General features: G+C 38.6%; 1 protein-coding gene across 1 annotated transcript in view; it reads left to right on the forward strand.

The window, feature by feature from the left end:
* Positions 1–8,058: 8,058 nt before the first annotated feature.
* esrrgb (estrogen-related receptor gamma b) overlaps positions 8,059–22,978 on the forward strand; it is an 86,292-nt gene continuing 71,372 nt past the window's right edge. The window contains exons 1-2 of the mRNA XM_087852165.1: positions 8,059–8,092; positions 20,666–20,809. The gene's annotated coding sequence lies outside the window, so the exon portion shown is untranslated. The remainder of the gene's footprint in view (positions 8,093–20,665; positions 20,810–22,978) is intronic.

The raw sequence follows: 22,978 nt of genomic DNA on the forward strand, positions 1-22,978 counted from the left end.
CCAACCCACTTACTGTCTGTTTTATTTTTTACAGCCAGATGTCTTCTCAGAAAAACATGGCTCATACTCTGTATGTAATAACTCCATTTAATCTTTGACTTGTTAGGAATGCCAAGTATCCCTGAATCGCAGTTATTGTTTAACTCTTTTAACTGTGGTGAAGATTTTTTGTTTGTCCATTAATAACCAAGATGCTCTGTCTTTGCTGCTTTTGATACTTTAGTCACAGAAATATATGTATTTTTGTGTCTACTTGAATCCATCTCCAAACTAAAGTCTCTCCAAACTCCAGCTGAAACGCCTTCATCTATAACTTGACGTCAGGAGCGATACGTAAGCAATCCAAACCCAAAATTAACTTAAATGAGGGAGTTTGGGTTTTTTTGTACGATCCCAAAAAGAGCAGAGTTTTTCTATAGCTATTGTCAGAGTATTTTCAGGCAGACACCCAGGTCTCTGGTTTCTCTCAGCCGCTTACCCACAATGCTCTATGCATACTTTAATGCACAAGACTCAAGTTTATCAGAAGAACTTTTGAAAACGTTTTTGGGGGAGAATGTGAGATATTTGTGACAAAACAAAAAGGCATTTTTTTTACTTTGTTTTTGCTCTTTGCTGTTGTCCGCAATGCTCTGGTGAATCTCAGCATTTTCCCTGTTTTGATGGCTTTGAAAGAGCTCTCTGCTGTGCAACTCTCCCACTGCTGTCTTATTCATCCTTTGGCAATTCTCCATTAAGCCAGCAGGTGATGCTGCATAACAAACAATATCTGCTGTTAGTGTCTGAATCCAAACACAAGAGCGGAGGAAAGAAAGCATCTTACACAGGCCCAGAGCTAAATCTAAATTATAGTGGACTCATTTTTAAGTGCAGATGTAACAACAGGCAGACTTGTGCTCTAAACTGTGCTCTCACATAAGGATTTATTTAGATGTTAAAATGTTAAAATGTATCACAAAAACCTGATGGAACCTCAAACAAGAGCAAAACCAATAACAATGGGTTGAGATGATAGGTGCAGTAGGTTCAACCTGCCTGGGGCTTCTGTGTGTGCACTTTGCATGCTCTCTCAGTGCCTGGATGGATTTGCCAGATGCTGCTTTCTCCCGTAATCCAAAGACATGCATGATATGTTCTTTCAGGTAATTCTTAATTGCCTGTTGGTGTGGTTTTCAGTCTCTCTGGCCCCCTTGAAGTGACCCAGGTGCACCCCACCTACTGAAATAGGCTCCAGCGCTTCTTAAGTCTTTGTGGAGAGGATATGGGGGTCTATATCAGAGGGTCATGAACATGGAGAACAACAAAGTGAAGAGAGGACTCCCTAAGGAGGCAAAAAGCATCACCTTAAAGCCCTCCAAACACACATATGTGGATACATACACGCACGTTGTAGTATTTTAACTGTCTGGACCGGGGGGGGGGGGACACGACTCTTAGACACAATCCCAGACACCATCATCAAAGTTCACTTTTAACTCGAAGCGTCCTCCAGTGATTACCTCACCGCTGGGTCAGGTTTAAGTGAGTCACTCTCAGGCAATCTCTCCGTCTCACACAACACACGGAAAAGGAATGCAGCTACAGATCCGAGGATGAAAATAAAAACACATGCTCTTAGCCACACAGAGAAGTATGCCCTGTTTTTTGTGGGGGGGGGGGGGTTTCTGCTGTCATGTAGGTGGGATTCCTGCTGAGTATAGTTGTCAGAGTGGTGAACGTAACTTTGTAACCTCTTCTGTGAGTGAAGTGGTGATTCATTATGCTTCTGTAGACATACTGATCTGACCACGCGCACACAGACTGGCTAGACAGTCAGGCAAACCCCAAATACTAAGCAGCATCCTGCCAGATTTCCCTACTACAGCATGCAGACAAGCCAGCCAGCACAGTAAAGTCTGCTTCGTCTGGAGGTTACAAGTCTATGAGTCATACGTAGAGAGTCAGTTGTGTAGGAATGCTACAGGAGACCCCTAAAACTCACACCAGTAGAGACAATGATGTGTATATGTCACAGCCATACGACTCAAATGAATCATTTAATCTGTCCACCATCTGTGTTAGTCATCAGCCGTCTTACTACACGTCCATAGAAAGGGAAAAACATGGCAGCTAGACGATGACTTAAAGTGAGATCACGTGGAAGCAGCAGACGTTTGTCTGTCATTTTGTCACTGATGTGTCTGAGGTTTATTTTTTTTATGGCGTACAGCACTTAAAACACATAAATTAAAGGCTTATGTCTGTGTTATGTTTGAGGTTTCAGGCAGCTTTAATTACTGACATCTCCAAGTGGTGGGAAATTATCGAATTAAAAATAAATAACACGCTTATTTTATTTAGAAAGAACGCTAAACACACCGCCATGCATTTCAAGGCACTGAGGAGTTTTGCTGCTTCAATACGAGCACGGCTGGTTAAATCCTAGCTAATGTAAACTAACGTCTGCCTGATCTTTATAAACACACACTTCTGGATGTGAACATGCAGCAATCTGTGGGAAGCACACTTTGGCTGCGGGCAGGTAAACAGTCCACTCGGGAAGAAAAATACAAGAACAAGCTGACCAAAAGGAAACCATTCAGGAAAAATGATTTCCCTTTTCACTCCCTTTTTTCAGTTCACTGCTTTCTGTCTTGGTGAGGATTTCTAGTGGCTGCACAGGAAGTCCTAAAACTCTGGTGGCTTCCCCTGGAGGTTTCCAGAATTAATTTTGTTAGGCTTAGGTCTATAAAGAACATTACAAAGCCACTTTGTCGACTTTATAATGATTTTATGACATAATGTTTTGGAGACATCTTTCTTTTGTTCCTTTAGGGACCAAATGCAGTTATCGAAAACACTTCTGAACAAGAAGCTATTTAGTTAAATTCATTTTTTACTAAATCATTTCTCATTCTGTTTTTATAGTAACCATCCACGTTTTAATTATTTTTTTCTCCACTAAGGGGCAGAGGATGTCAAATCTGCTGACTGCCATGGCTTTGTTGATGTGACCAAAGTGTTAGCCAAAAGGTTTTGATCTGCTGAAGGACACAGATCTGATTCAGCCTCCCACATCCTTGTGAATGTCCTTTTATTGCTTTTGTTTATTCGTTTTTGTTTGTTCACCTTTTGCCCGCTACTGAAGCGTGGCACCTCCACCTGATAAACCTTTTCCAGTTTGAACTGTTCTGTACAAACAGTGCTTTCTCTAATCTTATTTGGTAAAAACCTGAAGAATAAGCAAGAACCAAAAAAAGTTGGCATCTATAAAACAAAAAACAATCAAAAAAAATGCTTGTTTTTTAAGAAACTGCTCTAATAACACTCATCACGTCAAGTTATTCAGTTTAACTGTTTCTCTGTTGCTTATATAAATCACCTTTATCATTATTTATCCCTTCTTGTTGTCACTTTTTTGTTTTTTGTTTTTGGCAGGGCTTTGTGACGGCTTGCTCCCATAAGATGGCATATTGTGGTGGTCTGATGTCACAGAGGTGAAGACTGTTCACTTTACATCTGGGTCTAAAGGGGGAAACGATCTGCTGAGTTAAGGCCTTTTTGCAAACAAAGGACAAGGTGTCATTGGGCCACTGCATGAATATGAAATAGCAGCGCCCGGCATGTTGATTCACACTCCAGACAAATACTGTCACGGTTAAGGCCGAACACACTTAGCATTTCTGGATTAGCACTCTGTGAGAGTAAGATGGCACAAAGTTGCTGTGCTCAGTGATGTTTGTTGTGATTACTAATGGCAGGGGTTGTGCGAATGATTGATGGCAGAAGCTCTTAGCGATTCAAGTTATGATTCAGCTCAGTTTAATTGTGTTACCAAAACCACAAGGGATTCTTTTTCAGTGACTTAACTTTCTTATGTTTCAGCCTAGTTTTTGTGCAGTTAGGACAAAAGTTACCACATTTACCGTTCTTAAGCTGATCGGCTGTATTAGGAAGGCCAAAGAATAAGGAAAGAAAGGGAATTCTCCAGTCATTTACCAGCTTATCCTTGCTATTTTCATGGAATTTCAGAGAAAACCGCATATGGCTTTTTTCCCCCCCCTACTGCCCTCCAACTTTAGCCCTCCACTCCCCCACCTCTGTATTCCCGTAAATGCTGCAAGCTGGATAATGAGGAAATTGGCTCTTGGAATTGTAACAGTTTTGGCATACATGGTAAAGAAAGTGTCAAAATAATAGCGAAAACAAAAAGGAGCTTTTCTGGAAACAGGCCAATTAAAAACAGACATTGGACAGTAGATATGGGAGGCCAAAGGTTAACGACTGTTCCCTGTTTGGACAAAAGCAATGATAGTGTGCAAATACTCTCTCTAAGACACAGAGCTAATGTAGGTTTGTGCTCACACTTGCACACAAGCACAATGGTAACACACGCACATAGACACACACAGCATGGGCCAGGTTAGTGCTGGCCTCCTCATGCAGAGTCTAGACAGGAAGCTGGTCCATGCCAGATTAGGGATTTTCTCCCTCACACCCTTACACCACCATAACACACACCCACACACACACGTCTTTCAATACATCTGTGTGTATTTTGTGGTTCCGTGTGTGTCAGACAGGGAGAAAGAAAGAAAGTAGGAAAGAAAGGGAGGTAAAAGGGATGGCAATTTGGTGACAGAGCCCTGTGTGTACACAGATGTTGTGTGTTTATATGCTTGTCTGTCACTGAATCAGTCGCACACAAAATACAAAACAACTCAGCCAACCCAGAAACACAGATTCCATGTCAGAAGCTTTTTTCGGCTCGATTACTCATTTTTCCTCGAAATGATGAGTCTGAGGCTCAGTGTGAAAAGTTCAACTCGTCCTTCTCAGGTACAGGGGCGCACTGCATCCTGTAGTGCTTAGCTAAATTAAACCGAGCCCCTGCTGTTCTCATCTGCTCACCTGTAGCCCCTGCCAGGCCTGGCCATGACCTTTGAACCCACACAGATGGGTCTGCATAATAAGACACGGGCACACACGGCTAAGTGCCATCTCGGACATGTTTGATGGGTAGCTATATCGGACTAGAAAATTTTAAATACTGTACGCACTGAATTGCTAATGTGTTGACCTTCCTGAGCAGGTGAAGTCTTGTGTGAATGTGCACATTTCTATAGTTCACTCCGTGAGTTTGACTGATCTCTTAAGCGTAAATACAGACACCAGTAGAAGTCCGCCTACTGTAATAATCTTTGTCTCTCTGTGTGTTATTGGCCTGAGGCCAGTGACCTCTGTGCCCCCTCTATGGCAGGATGTGCTGTACTTTTCACTCTGTCAGTATGAATATGCATAGCCTCCTGGCTCATTAGAAATGGCAGTGTAGACATGGCTTGGAAAAGAGCTTTTTAAATAATATTTAATATAGCTGCACCTTTAAATAATTTTATATTTACCTGGATTTCAAAATGTGTTTATATTGTCATGCTATTATCCATTGTCAAAGATTTCCTTTCTTTGTTTGGGGTTTTTTGCCTTAGAGGGAATTTTACTGTTTTTATTTAATACCTTTTTATGACACTTGTTCAGTTTAACCCGAGCTGCTGTTTTTAACCCTGTGTCACATATGAAACATGAGTATTTGTGATTTTTTTTAGACTTCTACAGCAATGTGATTTTCTTTCTTCCTAAAACAACAAAATAAATGGCACAATACATTTTTAATCAATAAATTAAAAAAGATATAGCAAACATGCTACAAATTTAAATGTATTTCTTTCTTTTCCTTTCCTTATGACATTTTAAAAATGTCATTTTAAAAATGTCATAGGGTTTAATAAACACTACAAAAGTAAAAAAAAAAAACAAAAAACAAAAAACAAAACAACTGTGTACACGAAGATAATACTAAGAAGTTGCTCTGGTGCCAGGTAAGTAACAAGGAAAACAGTACTATAATATTAATATCAAATCTGCTAAAAACTGAATTTTAGACAGACTGGAATATAAATATAGAATATAAATGCTGATAAAAAAATATAATTTGCAATTATTTTAGCCAAGCAATTACTTTTCCGACATTAGAAACTGGGACTGTTGTGGAGGATCACACCAATAAGCTGACGTAAAAATATTGGTAATTGCTAAAATTATTTTTTTATGTTTCTGTAATAGTGAATCTACCAATATTCTCAAGCTCTTTAACTAGAATTTGATTTTTAATGCTCAAATATAATTACTGCTGATATCCATGAGTTTTCAACTTTACGCTTTTACAAAAAAAAAAAAGCCAAATTACAGTCATATACTTGCATTCCTGACTAGAAAAATAGTAAATAAATAGATGACAAATTAGTCTAATAAATAACCATAATTCTTAGTTTTAAACAGATTGTTGACAGATTTCTAAAATAAAGTTTTCTTGTTTTTATGTTTTTATTACAGGTGGTCTAATACATTTTTTTAACAGTCTACTTATTTTAAATTTGATGCCAGCAACACGTTTCGGTAACATTAGGATGGAGGTAGATTACTAGAAGTGGCAGCTCCTGTGATAACCACTTGAGGCCATTTCAAAAATTGTCCCAATCGCCATAACTCCCCTAAAATTGTAAACTTTACATCACTGGGAACTCACAAGACCAGTTGCTGTAGTTTTAAAAGCAAAACATTTAGTCACCTGTCTGATGTGTACTAATACAAACCCATCCCATCACTGATTCTGGCTTTTGGACTATGTGCTGATAATAAGCTGTATAACCCCCCGCCCCCTCTCCAGCCTTTTATGTTGGAAACCGCTGTGTTTATTTCCAAAGAGACTTTCAAATTTTGACTTGTCCAACCACAGGACAATTATCCTGTTCACCCCAGTGCATTTTAAACGAGTACAGGCCCAAAAAAGACATTTTCCATTTGTTTGTATATGTTTTTGTCTTTTTGGTGCTTTTTCGACGTGTATTTGTGGGCACTGTGACAATCTGTTTCCACCAACAATTGTTTGAAAAAAAATGTCTCAGCCCATGCAGTTATTTCCACTTCAGAATCATGTTTGTGTTCCTCTTTGGCCTAAAGTTCTTGACAGTTCTGCATTAGTTTCTTTGTGTACAGACTCATTTAACATACACTGTACATGGCTAAACCTTCAACTCCTATGTAATATATTGTTGAGAAACAGTTAAAACTTTTTAGATGTTTGAATTTTGCCCACCTCTCAAAAGTCAACATTTCTGGGCTTTTTGCATAATTGAACAAAATCAAATCAGCGCCAAATCAAAACAACAGTTACCTCAAGGTGCTTTATAGTGTAAGGTAAAGACCATAAAAAGTTGTGTTACTTTTTTGACTGCTTGTTTTGGCTTACAGAACATTTATCACTACTTTTATTGTTCCTGTCCAAACCTTTTTGAAACTAATTGCTCACCATCCTTCCCTCCCATGGGCAGCATGGTAGCGTGGAGGTAAGCATATCTGGAATATCTGTGACCGATATCTAGATATTGGGAATTCAGTGCCATCTCAGTAGGCTGTAAGTACAATAAACTGAAAAACAAAACAAAACAAAGGCTATTACCCAAAGGTGGATGGTTGGATGGATGAATAATAGGCCATTTGACTGCATTCTTGTTGTTTATACCAAATTCTGGACCTATGATCCAACTACCACAGCATAAATTGAGACTCATCAGACCACAAAAACGTATTTCTAATCTTCTTTCAATTTTCATCCACTCTCGGTTTCCAGTCTTTTGCTTATTCAGTACTGCTGTAACCTATATGCGTCACAGTTGTCAATTTAGAAATGCTCTACTGCATATCAGTTACTCTTGCCTTCCTATTAACTCAAAACAATCTGACCATTCACCTCTGACATTAACAAGTAATTTTCATCCAGATAACTGCTTCTCACTGAATATCAGACTATTCTCTATGAATGCTTGAGATGGTTGTGGGGAAAAACCCAGTAGATCAGCAGTTTCTGAAATATTCAAATCAGTCCATCTGGCAGGAACAACCATACATGTTCAAAACCACGTAAATCACCGTTCTTCCTCAATGTGATGCTCAGCTTGAACTTTAGCAGGTTGTCTTGACAACGTCCACATGTGATTGTTTGTTTTTAGATATTTGTTAATGAGCAGTTGAACAGATGCAGTTCACAACGTAGCTGGTGAGTATATATTAATATACATCTCTCTAAAGCTTTAAGTGATACTGTACTTATTGCCAACAAGTTTTTCCTGTTGAAAATTTAATATATGAGTATATTTGCACCTTGTCTTAGAGAATATATGACAAATGTGCACTGCTGACTGCTGCATTAACAGTATATTTCATCCCCTTCTTGGTTCTGTCTACGAAATGGTCCTCTTCATTTCCCACATGAGTGGTTTTCTTATCATCCAGGTCTCCTATCACCTGCCCCGGGGGCTGAAATAAAGCCGATAAAACATCCAAATATTCTGTTAAACATGGGCGGCCTCTGCCATGTGGCCGATCCCTGCAATGCCTCCTGGGTAATTATGGTAATAACTCAGCTGTCAGAGGCGAGGCCAGAGGCCCTGGGATGACGAGGTCAGACTAAAAAGGCTGAGACGAGAAGAGTGGCGGTGGTGGAAACAGGGTGGCGGGGTCAAGGTGAAGCGGGCAGGGCTCGTACATTGCTATCCCATAAACCCTTGCTGTCATATCAGAGGCCGTTGGATGAATGTGGACATTCCCTCTGATCTGTACTCCTCAACAATCAAGATGCTGATGAGGGATGATGACAAGTGTTTGAGTAGCACTGTTTGTGCAGCCTTGACTAGCGGACGCCTGCTGGGTTGGTGGGTTTGGAAGGTCAAAATGTGCCACAGTTTGGGCTGTTGAACTACAGACTTTTAATAGTTGTGAGATATTTCATGTCAAATTTTGAAAAGCTGATTGGACAGTCGACCATATTATTTTCTTCTTTACTGAATTTGCGAGAGGCAAAGGACAAATATGATCCATTATGGGTGCACGTGGTCTCAGAGACAGAGGTTTACACCATTACTTTCAGAAATTAAAATCGACTTTGTATTCTCTGTATTGTCTGACTGCCTCCACAATCTGACGGCGATCTCTTGTATGATGAATAATGGAGACAAAACCAGATCAAACTCTGTGTTTGGACTTTTTTTTTTGCAGAAGATCTACCTGTATCAATTGGTTCAGTGTTCAGGTTAGACTTTTTCTTCATTTACCCCATTCCATTTAGAGTCATCTATTCTCTGTAAAGATTGTAAGGGTATGTAAGTTTATTAATCATTAATCCACATTGGTGTGGATTCAAAGAGGAGTAAATCAGAGGGTTGCTGATTGTAAATTAGTCTATGAGAAAACATCCTGGGCTCCTCCGATGTGTGACCTCAGTAAATAGTTTATGTTCTAAATCACAAGTTTAAAGTCTTCCCTAATTCCTAATGGTTTTTATTTTTGTAAATTATGGTCTTATTTAGAGTAAAGTAGATGACAAGTCAAGATATTTTGGTCAAAAATCAATTAAGCTTCAAAAACCTACTCCACTAGGGGTGGACATTTACAGTCTTAAAGTTATATCACCATATTTTAAGAAAATTAGTAATAATGATATTTATGATGACTAGCAAAAAACAGTTTTTGGTAGGCCTTTAATGCTTCTTCACTTTGCTCATGCATCAAAACACAGATATGTAAATTGATTTATCATATTATTTTTTTCATCTTCCTTATATTACTGTATATAGTGAGCCTAAACAGCTGTTCACAAACCCAAAACAAATCAATAATAAATGCATGTATTTATTCCCATATGGAAAATAAATAGAAAAAACTTATAAAAGACTTGCCAATGATTTGGCTTGCTTCATATAGTGAATCATATAAGGCTTATATGATTTACTCATGAAAGCGGCCACTTTTTCATTACTTTCATATATTGTTTTAGTAAGTATCCAAAACATACAAGTTTCATTTATATAATTTTTCAATGGATCTTATATCTGTTTTCACTCTTGTATGCTTTTCATACAAGTTTCACACAAGACAGATATAAACTTTATAAGATTTATATATATCTTTTCCATATGGGTTGTTCTTGTTCTTTGCAAGCTACGTATTCATTTAGGACTAAATTAATTTTACGGTACGTAGATTTTGATAATCCAGATATCCAAGGCTGTTTATATAGTAAGTTTCATCCACATTGATTTACGCTTTCGGGAGAGTTAGCATACACTACAATCATTATAATAAGAACATTTTATTAGTAATTGTAGTTTTGTAGTCTACTACTGCAAACAAAAACAAAGGCAGTTTCCATTCTTCTTGTCCAATGAGCTACTGTCATTGATGACACAAAATGTTGGTGGTAGAAGGTATAGCGCAATAGTACTGACACAGCATAAAATATATTTAAGCACAGAAGTAGCAGTAGCACGTTGGAGTGTTTGGGTCTAACTTTTTCGACCAGTTAGCTAAAGTCCTCCTTTTCCTCCAATTGGATTGGCAGCATATCCTTGGCCAAAACGCATGTAACTAAATCAGTATTTTCCATCCGCTTTTTGCTCTTCCAATTATGTGGAGTGCAACTACTCAGTTTAGGCATTTGTTTTTACTTTTGGAGTGAACATCACCAGCTGATTGTATCTTCACTTGACTGGCCTTCATAAGCTGGCTGTACTCAATAGTGTGTTTTTGCTTCCAGCAGAATTTGTTGACAGTGGTGTTCAAGCTTTAGCACAAATGGTTTGCATTTTTCGCAAAGCACTGTGCTTTTCTGGAGGTTTGGTCTCTTGTTGCAAAACCACCTCCATACTATTGAAATTGCTTATTTTTTAGGTACTAAGTCGTGCTGACACGCTACTTAAAAAACCCTAAAACTAGTGGGAAAATACATTTAGTTAACTAAAATAAAAATTTAAAGTGGACTTTTGAAAATAAAAGAAAACTAACTGGAATACCTAACATCCATATAGGGTTTAAAATATTTCCTTCACAGGGGTGGATCTAGAGAAATTTTGCTAGGGTGACATGGAATATGTACTATATGTGGTTAAAATACATAAAATGCAGAAAGTATACACGTTTCATTTAAACATTGTCTGTAACATTCTTAATAGCTTTAGCCCAAGTAATTTCAGTTACATAAAAAAATTTGAATTTTTTGTATAACACATAAGCATGTAGCCGAATAAGTACTAAATCTAGAAAGCTACACAACATAAGGTGGTTCAGTTAGAAATACAAGTCTAACATAAGTTTTAGTTGCTACTGATAACAAGAAATAAGGAAGCTATGGGTGAACCATTTTTTAATTGTGGGGCAATTATGCGGTATATTCACTTTAAGAATTTACATTCAATATTAATTACTAATAGGCTTAACATGTTAATGCTAGCTTATTTTAATGAACAGCATTGTCATATGCAATGGTGGCACTAGGGGTGGCAAGAGATTATTTTATTATTTGGCCACCACAGTAGATCCACCACTGTTATTTCAAATAGAAAGTGCTGTTCCTGTGTCTTTTGTTTGTACATAGAAACTATGTGACTGAGGCTAGTTTGTGAATGCACGCCATTTTTACAAACATAAATTGAACGTAATGTTTGCACGTTCATGCGCACATTACACTTGCGTTTTAACGGTCATTATTGAGTTCAAGTTTTACGAATTTGCAGTTTTAATTTCCTATCTGGCATGCTTTACGATTCTAGACCAGGGGTCCCGAACCTTTTTTGCGCCACGGACGGTTTATGTCCGACAATATTTTCATGAACCAGCCTTTAAGGTGTTGCGGATAAATAAAACCAGTGTCGGTACCTAAAACAAGAAGATTTATTCATAACACACGGAAAAAGACCCAGGGAAACAGAGTTAACGATAAAAATAATTTTTAAAAAAAACTATAAAAACAGATAAAAACCCTGAAAACCATAAATGTCACACCCGAGCCTCATCTCGCCCAGACTGGGGGTTGGGGACTGTTCTAGACCATTAACTTAGGTTGAAAGACGGTTACAGCAGATGGCAGAGGGAAACTTTCTAGACATTTGCATGTTACATACAAAGAACCATGATCACCATAAAAGTCTGCAAGGATTTGCCATGAACAGCGTGTGTGGCTAGTCATTCCTTTGAGGTAAGGTATTGACTTCCCTTTTCAGTCACTTCAGTCTCAATTTCTGTGTTCACAATTAAAATTAAATAATGGAATAATATGAATTAATCATTAATTAAATTAAAATTTCTGACCTGTTGCAAAATATTGAAAGCCCTTTCCTCATTTACTGACAGTATAAATGTGTAGTTTTAAATGCTGCTCCAAGTCATCTTTAATAATAATTTAGCAGTAATTCAGCTATTTGTGGTAGATCAACGTTTTGAAGTAACAGAAAAGATATGTAGAACAATCATTGTAAGTAGTTCATGATAAGAGCCATACCACATACAGGATGGGTCCGCCACCATTATATCTTTATGTTTAAGTTACTTGCTTCTAATGCTTCCTATTGTTTCCAATTTTTTAGTTATTAAAAATCGATATTCTTAAATTGTCAACTGTAACTGTACCGAGTTTATTGCGGTACTTAAAAAGTCTCAAACTAACACTGAAACATTTTAAAAATACAAGACTATAATAACTTTGGCTCTTGCTCTCAGAGAACCAGAGTTATGTATTTGTGCTAGAAAATGTTAAACACACCGTGTGGCTATATTATGGATATCATGAGATGACATTTTTTTAATCACATGAAAATCACATGTAGTATTGTGGATGGCCTGATATGGCACAGCCCTAGTGTTGGTGACATCACAGTGGCTACATCTTTTATATACAGTTCTTTGATTGTATTGATTGATATTGCCGATAAGAACTTTCTTCATATAGTAATATGATGTCCATGTTAAAAATGAAGACAATTACTAATTTAATAAAGATGTAACTCTACTAATTATAACATTCAAAAAGATATGTATAAGCATCTTTTAACAGTAAAAGCTCACAATAATTACTTACTCTGTTGTTTGTGCGTGTGTTGCTGTGCATGTGTGTAGCCTGAGGCTTTCTTACATAACCTATATTTAGACTGAAAGTTATGCTAGACGAACAATGACAGAAACACAATATTCCCCCTGTTTTCAGTCCAAATTCTGGTTGGAGGGGAGACCACAAGAAAATGTTACCATTCAATCACCATTTTGGCTTCTTCAGCATTTCCACATTTCCTTGAGCCTTAAATTTTCCCCTCCTGTGCTACTCCTTCATCAGCCAGGCCAAGGCTTTGTCTAGGTCATTCCACTCTCTTTGCATAGAAATATCCTCTCTAAATTATAAATTTGATAGGAAGTGGATTGAAATGACAAGTGTAATAATTTCCAATGACACACATCTCCATTGAGACCGAGGCTTAATGTAAAAGTGATCAGAGCCAGAGCTATCATCAGGCATTCACATGTCAAGGAAAAAGAGAAAGCTGCATTTAGGGAAAGTGTGAGCAAAAATCTAACATTGCAATGAATAACCTCATAAGGCACTGGGAAACTCTCCACTTAGGTTATTGTGAAGTTAACCAGAATTAGAATTGATAGATATGGACTCAACCTTAATTTTGCCCCATAGATCACAATTTTTATGTGCGTATTTTTTTCCATTTTAAAGTAAGAGGAATCGCCAAGCCTTAAATATCTCACTTCAGAACCCATTAGTTATTGATGCCATATTCGTGCTTACACAGTTTCATACACTCCATCCATGCTGTGGTTCATTGAGACACCTGACCTGCAAACAACTATAAATATGTATTTGCGTCAGCTTGTCTAAAAATAACCGTATTACAATTGAGTATCCTGGAAAAGGTCCAGGCGGGTTGTGGAGCGAGCACCAGTCAGCATTCAAAGTCCAGAGAGAGACATGGCAGTGTCAAGAAAGTGCAGGCATATCGATAGCTTTGTGGTCAGCAGGAGAAAAAAAAAGAACCCACTTCACATAGAGATCCTTTGGGTCAGAGGATGTATTTCTGGAACATTAAGACTGAGGCCAAGAGCTTATTTAAAGTAATTCTCCCATCAGAGCGTTGAAGCTTTAATGATAGAATCCAAGATGTAAAGCGTTATTTACCATGTTAGATAAAACAAAGACTCAAGATATATCTCAATGTCAACAGTAATTACTTAATAGTCATCTATAGATGCATACTTAAGTTTTCAGCTAGTCAGTAAGTGGGTGCAGATGCCATCTGACTAATAAACAAAAGGAATAAATAAAGAAATAGAAGTGCTGGCATGTGATAACAGTGAATTAAACCAAATAGCTATCTACAGTCCTCTGTCAACTGCCAGCATTGTGGTCTTTGACACTTTAATATGTATTTTATATGATGAATTATAATATTCAGATGAGGACTATTAGGCCCTCCTATGAACATTTCATTCTTTTGAGGTATTTCCAAAGTCCTGTTAAACAGAGCAAGGAATTTTTAAAACAGCTTTTCCAAACATCCTAATTTTACTTTGGGTGCTTAAATTATTTTACTTTGTGCACAGAAACAAAATTATTTGAAGAAATAAATTTAAAAAATGCAAGGTTAAAAATTTGTCAGTTGGGTCTCATTTTTGCTGGATAACAGCCTTTATCCTATAACAACTCTCACCCACGTTTCCTTAGCAATCCCAGCTTATTGTTCTTTGGTGAATCTCTCAAGCTCCTCCAGATTTGATGGTCTTCTAGTATGGACCTTGGTCTTCAGTTCATGCAAGAGGATTTGCGAGGTTTAACAGAGTTAGAAGTTAACTTGCTAGTTTCAATTTAAAGGTGATACCTGAATGAGGGATTTCTGAAAACCTTGGAGTCTTTGAACATAAAGGAAGGATCATAAAGGATTAAACAGCAGTAACGCGTTACTGCCCATCTCTGCTGGGTAATCGGATTACAAAAAAGTAATTGGATTATGCTTTACTGTAATCTGATTACTTTTTCAAGTAACGCGTAAAGTAAGGGATTACTATTGCAAAAACGGTAATTTTCCCTACTTTCCCGTAGGAACGCTGCGTTACTGCGTTACTAAAACCGTGACTTTTTTGCGAGAGTGTCTCATGACAGTGACGTAAGCGAGTGCGACGTTTGTGACAACAGCTGTGTGCAGATCAACAATGGATAATATATCGAGTGCGGGAGAGAGTATGAGCATGCAGCGTGGAAGTACTGACCTTACTTTAAGTTTGATTCCATAAAAAGTGACAAAAACATTAGTGTCTGTTGTGCGTGGGAAAAAAACTTCTTTTTACAGCAAAAAAACCCTAAACTTTCAAGCAAGCACCAAGTGCGCCACCACGTAATGGGAAATTCACAGAGAAATTTATTCTCTATTGATTATTATTGATTTTATTTATTTTCTGCTGTGTTTTACTTGCATCTATTTGAAAGAGTGAGTGTAAACACAAAAACATATTTTATGTGCTGGAATGTGAAGAAAATAGGTTTAAATGTTAAACAAATTTCTTCCAGTCAGAGAATGTTGCATATAATTAAATTTTTTGCTTGATGCATAAAGTTAAAAGATTAAAACTAATAAAAACAAGTTGAAGTTTTAAAAAGAGACTTTTCCATTTGATTACATTTTGCATGATGGATTATGCAGAAAAAGTAGAATTGGGCTGAAAGATCTATCGCTTTATCACCTATTCAGGTTGTAAATCGTGTTTTTAAAAAGTAACTAAGTAACTAAGTAACTAATTACTTTTGAAAATAACGGGACTACTTTTGGGGGAAGTAATCAGTAATTAGTTACTGCTTATTTTTTTTCGAGTAACTTGATCAACACTGTTAAACAGTATAAATGTTTGTAGGGTTATTAAAATTATGCTAGCTGGCATATAATGGTGTGCTACCTGGTGGCTACCTACTGAGCTATGGTTAGAATAATAATATAACAACATTAGCTGAGCAAATCCAATAGCGCTATTTGATCCGGAAGCATGTCATCACTTAATAAGCGGATTTAAATTGAGCAAACAGGCTAACCTTTGATTTTAGCCTCTAGCTCGATTTCCGCCCAGCAGCAACACTTCTCCCTCGCCTACACCACTTGGTAAGAGACAAATAAAACTAATTTTAAGCTTCTTTTTTTCCGCTGTGAAGTAATACTCTAATTTTACTTATATCACGTAATTGAAGCTGTGGGGTTTGTGTGGTATTGTGGGTAGAAAACACTTCAAAGCTGGTGCACACTGTAGCGATCAGTAATAGCAAGTTTATTTAGCTGATTAACACAGGTACTAACAGAGTCACAGAGACATATTTTGGGGGCAACGCAACTCTAAACACTTTCTGACCTGCCCATGTGTTATATTACTTGCATGTTTGAGCTTGTTGGATCAACTAAATGATAATGTGATGCTAAGTGTTGCTTGAATAATTGGTTGGATTGTTACAAAGCAGCAATCCCACTACGTGTTATTGTCATCTACAATTTTTCCTCTTCTTCGCCGAATATTTATTCGACCATTCACAGTTGGCTTCTGGAAGAAGTGTGAGGCAAACTCCAGGATAAAGAACTTATTCTAGTGCAAGAAAACCTTCAAAATTTTAAAAAGTACATTCTTAAAGACCTCCGACTGAGTTAAGATTTTAAATAAATCATAACCCAGAGCAGCATAATTTAAATTACGCTGTTTACTAGACCAGCGGTCCCCAACCCCCGGGCCACGGACCAGTCGTTTGGTACCGGGCTGCGAGAGTTGAGACTTGGGTGTGAAATTCATGGTTTTCAGGGTTTTTATCGTTAACTCAGTTTCCGTGGGTCTTTTCCCCTGTTGTAGTTGTGTGAAATATTTACACATTACCATGAGCTTTCTCTGAGGAGTGAATGGGCTTTCTGTTAGCAAAGGGTAAGGCTTTCAGTCATTCAAGAGAGGCTCAGAGTAGAGCTGTTACCGCTCCACATCAAAAGGAGCCAGCCCGCCTACTGGGTAAGGTGTTCCAACCAGGTATTTCCTACAGGGAGAAGGCCCCAAGGTCGATCCAGGACACGCTGCAGACATTATAGCTATTGGCTGGCCTGTGAACGTCTCTATTTTTTCCCGGATAAACTAGAGGAGGTGGCTGGTGAGAAGGAGGTCTTGGCTTCCTTGCTTAGACTACTGCCTTCGCGACCAGCAACTTCAGATAAGTGGAAGAAAATGACTGGATAATTTACTGTTCTGTTATTTTAGATTTGAACTTATACTGGCTATCAAATGCTTCAAGGAAATATAGTTTCTACATACCTCATTCAACAAGTTTCACACAGAAGAAACAGAACAGAGGAGGTTTAATCACTGATTGACCCTACTGCCACAGTGTTACAATAGGCGAATCTGTACAACCAGATCTTAGACCTCAGGTTAACAGAGAATACAACTCACAGAAGTAAAAAAACATCATTAATTCAGTGGCATTTATATTTAAGGTTGATTTTAAAAAGTGCTCAAAGTGAAATAAATGCTGCCTTTATTTCTCTTATTATACAGTTAAACTGGACTTTTTACCTTAGAGCAACCAACTTCTAAAAGTTTAGTTAAACTGTCTAAAAATGGGATTTTTCCTTTGCTTTCTTTTGCTCATGTGTGTCTGTAGGTATGTGTGTGGTCTGGTCCAGACACTTGAGTTTTCCTTCAATCCAAATGGGCCTTTTGGGGCTACCACAAACGCAAGCATGACCAGTCCACTTTCTGGAAAGGTGATGAATAACGTGTGCACATTCCTGTAATTGCAGAGCATTTGATCAATATGATAAACTTGTTGCAACTGAGTCATTAAAACAACAATTATTTAAACTTAAATTTGTTTAAAAAAAATTTGTCACAATGCTGGTGAGTCTGCTTTTACCTCTTACTAAATAAAACCACCTTGAGGTGCACAGAAAATCTGTGGGAAAAACCATGGCTGTTACTCATATAACAGGGATCTAAATCTGCTTACACAGTGTGTGTGTGTGTGTGTGTGTGTGTGTGTGTGTGTGTGTGTGTGTGTGTGTGTGTGTGTGTGTGGTTTTTTAGTATTTTGGTAGGTGTTTATGTCTCTCTGTGGACAGACTTTGTCACCGCAATAGCGTCATGAATGTAAAGTTGTAATGAAACTTGTTGTTGCATGTTATATTTGAATTATTCCAATTCAATTTGATTTATTTAGCACCAAATCACAATAACAGTTGCCTTAAGGCACTTTATTACTTACTTTATTGTAAGGTAAAGACCCTACAATAGTACAAAGAAAACAGAGGAAACCCTAACAATCATATGACTTACCCTAAGAGCAAGCGCCTTAGCAACAGTGGGAAGGAAAAACTCCCTTTTAACAGGAAGAAACCTTCAGCAGAACCAGGCTCAGGGAGGGTCTGTAGCGACCGGTTGAGGGTGAGTATATGTATATATATATATATATATATATAAGAATATATGTAACGACACCTGTAACTTTTGTTGCCCCCCCCCCACACACACACACACACACGTGCATCTCATGGCCAGTGTGTTTGAGCTTGCAGCACTGGTCTGGTGTGAGACTTGTCCCGTTTTTGACTGGTAACATATGAGTTGCTGTGCTACGTAAAGCTCAGCCTGAAGCCTAATCTGCCCGGAGACAAACAGATCCAAACTCTGCTCCGTGGCGGATAATTTTATTGTCCTCGCATTGTCTTCATTCTTTGTGCCAACGCTGTATGCCAGTCGATATCAAACTGTCTGCCAGTCTGGCTCAGTATGAGACGCGAGTCTCACTCCGCAACTTGTGCCTCTCCTCCCCAATCCCTCCTTCACCCCGGAATGCAATAAATGTCCGGCCATCATTTATTTTAATTCACTCCCCTCTTGCACAGATGAAATGGATTCGTAACCTTGTAGGACAAGGACGTGCATGCCGTCTGCCGTCAGTTGCTGAGTTATTCTCTATTCTTCTAGCATAGAAAGAGAGAGAGAGAGAGGGAGAATGAGAGAGCTCGAGAAAGAGGCCCAATGATGAAGAGAAATAGTCTGGCATGCAAATTGCCGGCTGCCATGTCCAATGAGGAGGCCTGGCGGAGACTGTCACCGTAGAAACTCTGGACAGGGTTAACGAGGGAGAGACAGACAGGAAGACAGGAAGAGTCTGAAAAAACTCAGAGTGTGATTTATTTGCCAAATCAAGGCACGATGAGTGGATTATGGGTAGACTAATGAGAAAGAGTGTTTAGGGGATAGCTAATTGAACGTGACCAAGAAGGGGAATGCTAAGAGCAGGCAGAGATGGAGACTAGGGTGCCGTATGTCATTCATGCTGGCAGTAGCTTAGCTCGCAGCATGGAAGTGTAAGAGTGAAGCGAAAGGTGGGAAAAAAGAAGACCATAGAGCTGTAATACTATAATATTATTCACCTGTCTGCTCAGTTTTTTTTCTAATTTATATATAACACATTTAGTGTATCGAATATTAAAATAAGTAAATAATAATTAAATAAATAAACCTGCATTCACAATTTGTAAAGTAAGTAAATATTAAACTTACTACTGAAAATGACTGTTTCCATGTTTAGCTCTCGTCCTGCACGATCTCTTTAGTTTTGTATGAACAGATGAACTTTAACGTTATGCCTCACTTGTTAAAAAAGCTGCTTCTCATGTTTAATATTTGACTTTGAGCATTTTAAAATACTGAGGACCGTTAGCTTACGTCTGATATTCTCATGTTCGGATTACTCACACGCCTTTATGAAGATCACGTTTCAGTGTTTTGCTCTGAATGTGAGATTAGAACAACAACATCATTTGGTAATGAAATGGAGACTTTGCTCTCCTTGAACTGGATCATAACTAGACACTCGGCAATGCTGTAACGCCCACTAGAGGGTAGTATTTAACTACAGGCAGTATTTAATATCTATTTCTGAATTCTAAACTATCTGCACTGTCTACTGCATGCGTGTCTGTTTTTGGAGTTTGGGAAAATTCTTTACCTTTTTCTCCCACAATCATTGACACACTTAAAAGCTTATTATTCTCACAAAGCACTGAATATTTCTTCTTTTGTTAAAAATTCTTAATCATGTATTTATGAAACCTCTGTCTGCTTGTATCACTAAATATTGATATTTTTAATATCCATCCTACGTGAACTGAAATGGAAACAAATATGACCTGGTTGCTGATTTAAAGCAGATCACTGCTGTTTCAAAATCACTTGGAAGCCATGTGAAACTACTTAATCAGGAGCAAGCATCCCAATATTTTTAAAAGGCGTGATATGACTCCCAACTGTCACCACTTGCTGCTGTAAATATTTAATTTTAAGATTTCTGCTCATGCTGTGTTTACACGCTTTGTGCTATTCCGGTTTCTTCCTCTATTACGATCTTGTAGAACATAAAAGAGACTTTTTAAGTTAATAAACATAATTTTTGTCTTCTTTTGTTGAAATCTTACTAGAGGCTTTTAAATTTGACCCCACATTTAGCTTCCACGTATACAAATTATTAGCCCAGCCTCTCAGCAATTTAAACCATCAGTTTCCTTCCCTTCCGCTGAATGCAGAGCCTCATAGTGATGACATATCCTTTGTGTGTCCACTGAAGTCCTTGGAAATGTTTGTGTTGCATCCATCTGATCGTGGCTGCATCCCTCTCATTTCATGAGTGCAGCCGAACACACATTCGAAATGGGTTTGGACACAAATTGGATTAATGTTTGCAAGACATCTCCTAAAGTGTTTCCACCTGTAATGTTGTTTGCAGATGCACTAAATGAGATGTCTCAGCGGGAGCGAGCGTCTCTGTATGCAGAGCTAACAGAGGGAGGCCTGCACCGGGCTGCACTGTGACCCTCCTGATGCAGCGTCTGCATCCTGGCTCCAGTTTCAACAGGATGTAGCGTTCAAGGTAAGGGACAACATGGGAAATGTGATTACATAGTTGCCTAATGTAAGGGAATCACATTTGGTTTGTGTGCGACGTTTGATTGTGCCTTTCTCCGCTGGTAAACTTTAAAAAGAAAAAAAAAACACAATGCAAATGTGAACAAGGGGGAGCAGTCGCTGTTACTGCCCAATCTAAGGAAGTGTGTTCCCTTGAAAGCACCAAGCGTAGCTCACTGCAAGAGACGCAGAGGAAGAACTATTCGAAATAAATCTTCTGTACATTTAAATTTAGCCATAATACTAAAAATAAAATGAAAACTGGCCTTAGAGAGTGTAGACTGTGGGCGCGTTGCAGGATTATGATGTAAGATGTCTATTGAAGGAAAAGACTTTCCTAAACAAGATGAATGAGCAGTATCGAGCTCTAGCATGACAAACGAGGGCTGAAGTGTCGCAAGTGTTTTATGACGCTCCCTCGGGGTCCTTATCTCTCATAACCTCTGACCTCTCAACCTTTTAAACCACAAGGGTGATTACAAGTGGCCAGCCAGTGGAGTAAGTGCTATACTGTTACCATTCTCTTGCACTCAAACCTCACCCTGCTGTCCAACTGCTACTGCTTTATGCAGTGGTTATGCATTTATTTCAGACTGGAAAATGTAAAACATGAAGACAAACTCTGGTCTTTGATGTGCAGTAACAGTAACTGGCCCTAAAGATACAGTTCATCACCTCAAATTTTCCAAAATAAGAAGACTAGGTTGCTGGTGTCAGTGGATTTGAGGTGTTTATGTGTCTGCAGGCGAGGTAGCACACGTAGCAAACTCCCAGCTGCCGTCTTAAGCGGTCAGCAGAGTGACGAGCAGAGGTCTCGCTCACCGCTCATCCACCACGTCTGTCATGTGGCAGACTGTGATACCCGTTCCCCATGAGACGCGTAACAGTGTAGCACCGGCATCCCTCACCGGCTCTGACAGCAACAGCAGCACTGACCGCTAAAACCATGGCACACGAAGCATTTTATTAAATGCCATCAAGGTGAAAGAGCAGTCGACTAAAGCAGGGCAGCCTTTGGGTTAAGCTTCAGAATAAATACCAGCTGTAACAACGCAGCTACACGTGACCTCGTTGACACAATATTTGATTAGGCGCTTGTTTTCTAACGGGATGAATTTTCGGGGAGCACGGGTTATTGATGTCCGGGTGTTTTTCAGTGGATGCAAGGGTAACCGGCTGCTGGAGACGTACTGTATATCATTTTGTGTAACATTGCAGCCCGAGATTAGTGAGGGGTCCCTGGGGTCTCACTCGTCACTCCATTTCCTAAATTGACAGCTGGAGAAACTCTATTCCACCGGACGTGATAAACGACACTGGGCGTCGGAGGAGAGCGTCGCAGAAGAGAGAAAGGATTGATAAATGAGGGAGGTTGGAAAGAATCAGGGCAGATGAAAGTTGTTGGGCAGTGAGAAATGACTGACAGCTCATTATGAAAATCCAAGGAGGGAACCTAACTTGTTCAGCCACTCCTTTTTACTGTGTTTTCTTGTCTTTTTCCCCGTTTGAAATACACAAAACGCAGACACAAATGTGCACTAACATGAGTGCTTTAAGTTATCTGGAAATGTTCTTTTTTTGGCGTCTGAGAAGGAGGAAAAACAGAAATTCTAGTCAAATTTAAGCAAAACCTGAAAGTCTTGTTTAATAAAACACAAATAGTTTAGCGTTGTTTTTTTACACTCATCGGTGGCAAGCAACCAGATTTCAGGACTGGTTGCTGTTTTTGGTTAATTGGTCCACTCTTATCAACCTCACCTCACCCAGCTTTTGAAGGTTTCCACCTTCTGTATGTTCAACACTTTCCATGTCTGTTTTTAATCACACGAGCAGGTGTTTGAGCTGGACAGAGGTTATTGTTTTGGCAGGAACATTCTTTTCTTTTCTTTTTTTTTTGCATTGTTCATTGCTGTATAACCCCCTTGTCATTTACATTTAAATCATATAAAAAGCTATAAGTCACCCATGAGGACACTAGAAAGCTCAAAGAAGCCCCCGAGAGTGCCAGTTGGCAGTGCTTTATTGGGTATTTTCCCTCAGTACTCTTACTAGCTTCTTGCAACCTCACTCAATTTAGTTGTTTTAGCCCCCTATGGCCGTGTTGCTGATTTTGAATAAGTGCTCAGGGCAAGAG

The sequence above is a fragment of the Neolamprologus brichardi genome, chromosome 15 (assembly GCF_056152115.1).
Source record: "Neolamprologus brichardi isolate AB-2024 chromosome 15, ASM5615211v1, whole genome shotgun sequence".
Taxonomy (NCBI): Eukaryota; Metazoa; Chordata; class Actinopteri; order Cichliformes; family Cichlidae; genus Neolamprologus; species Neolamprologus brichardi.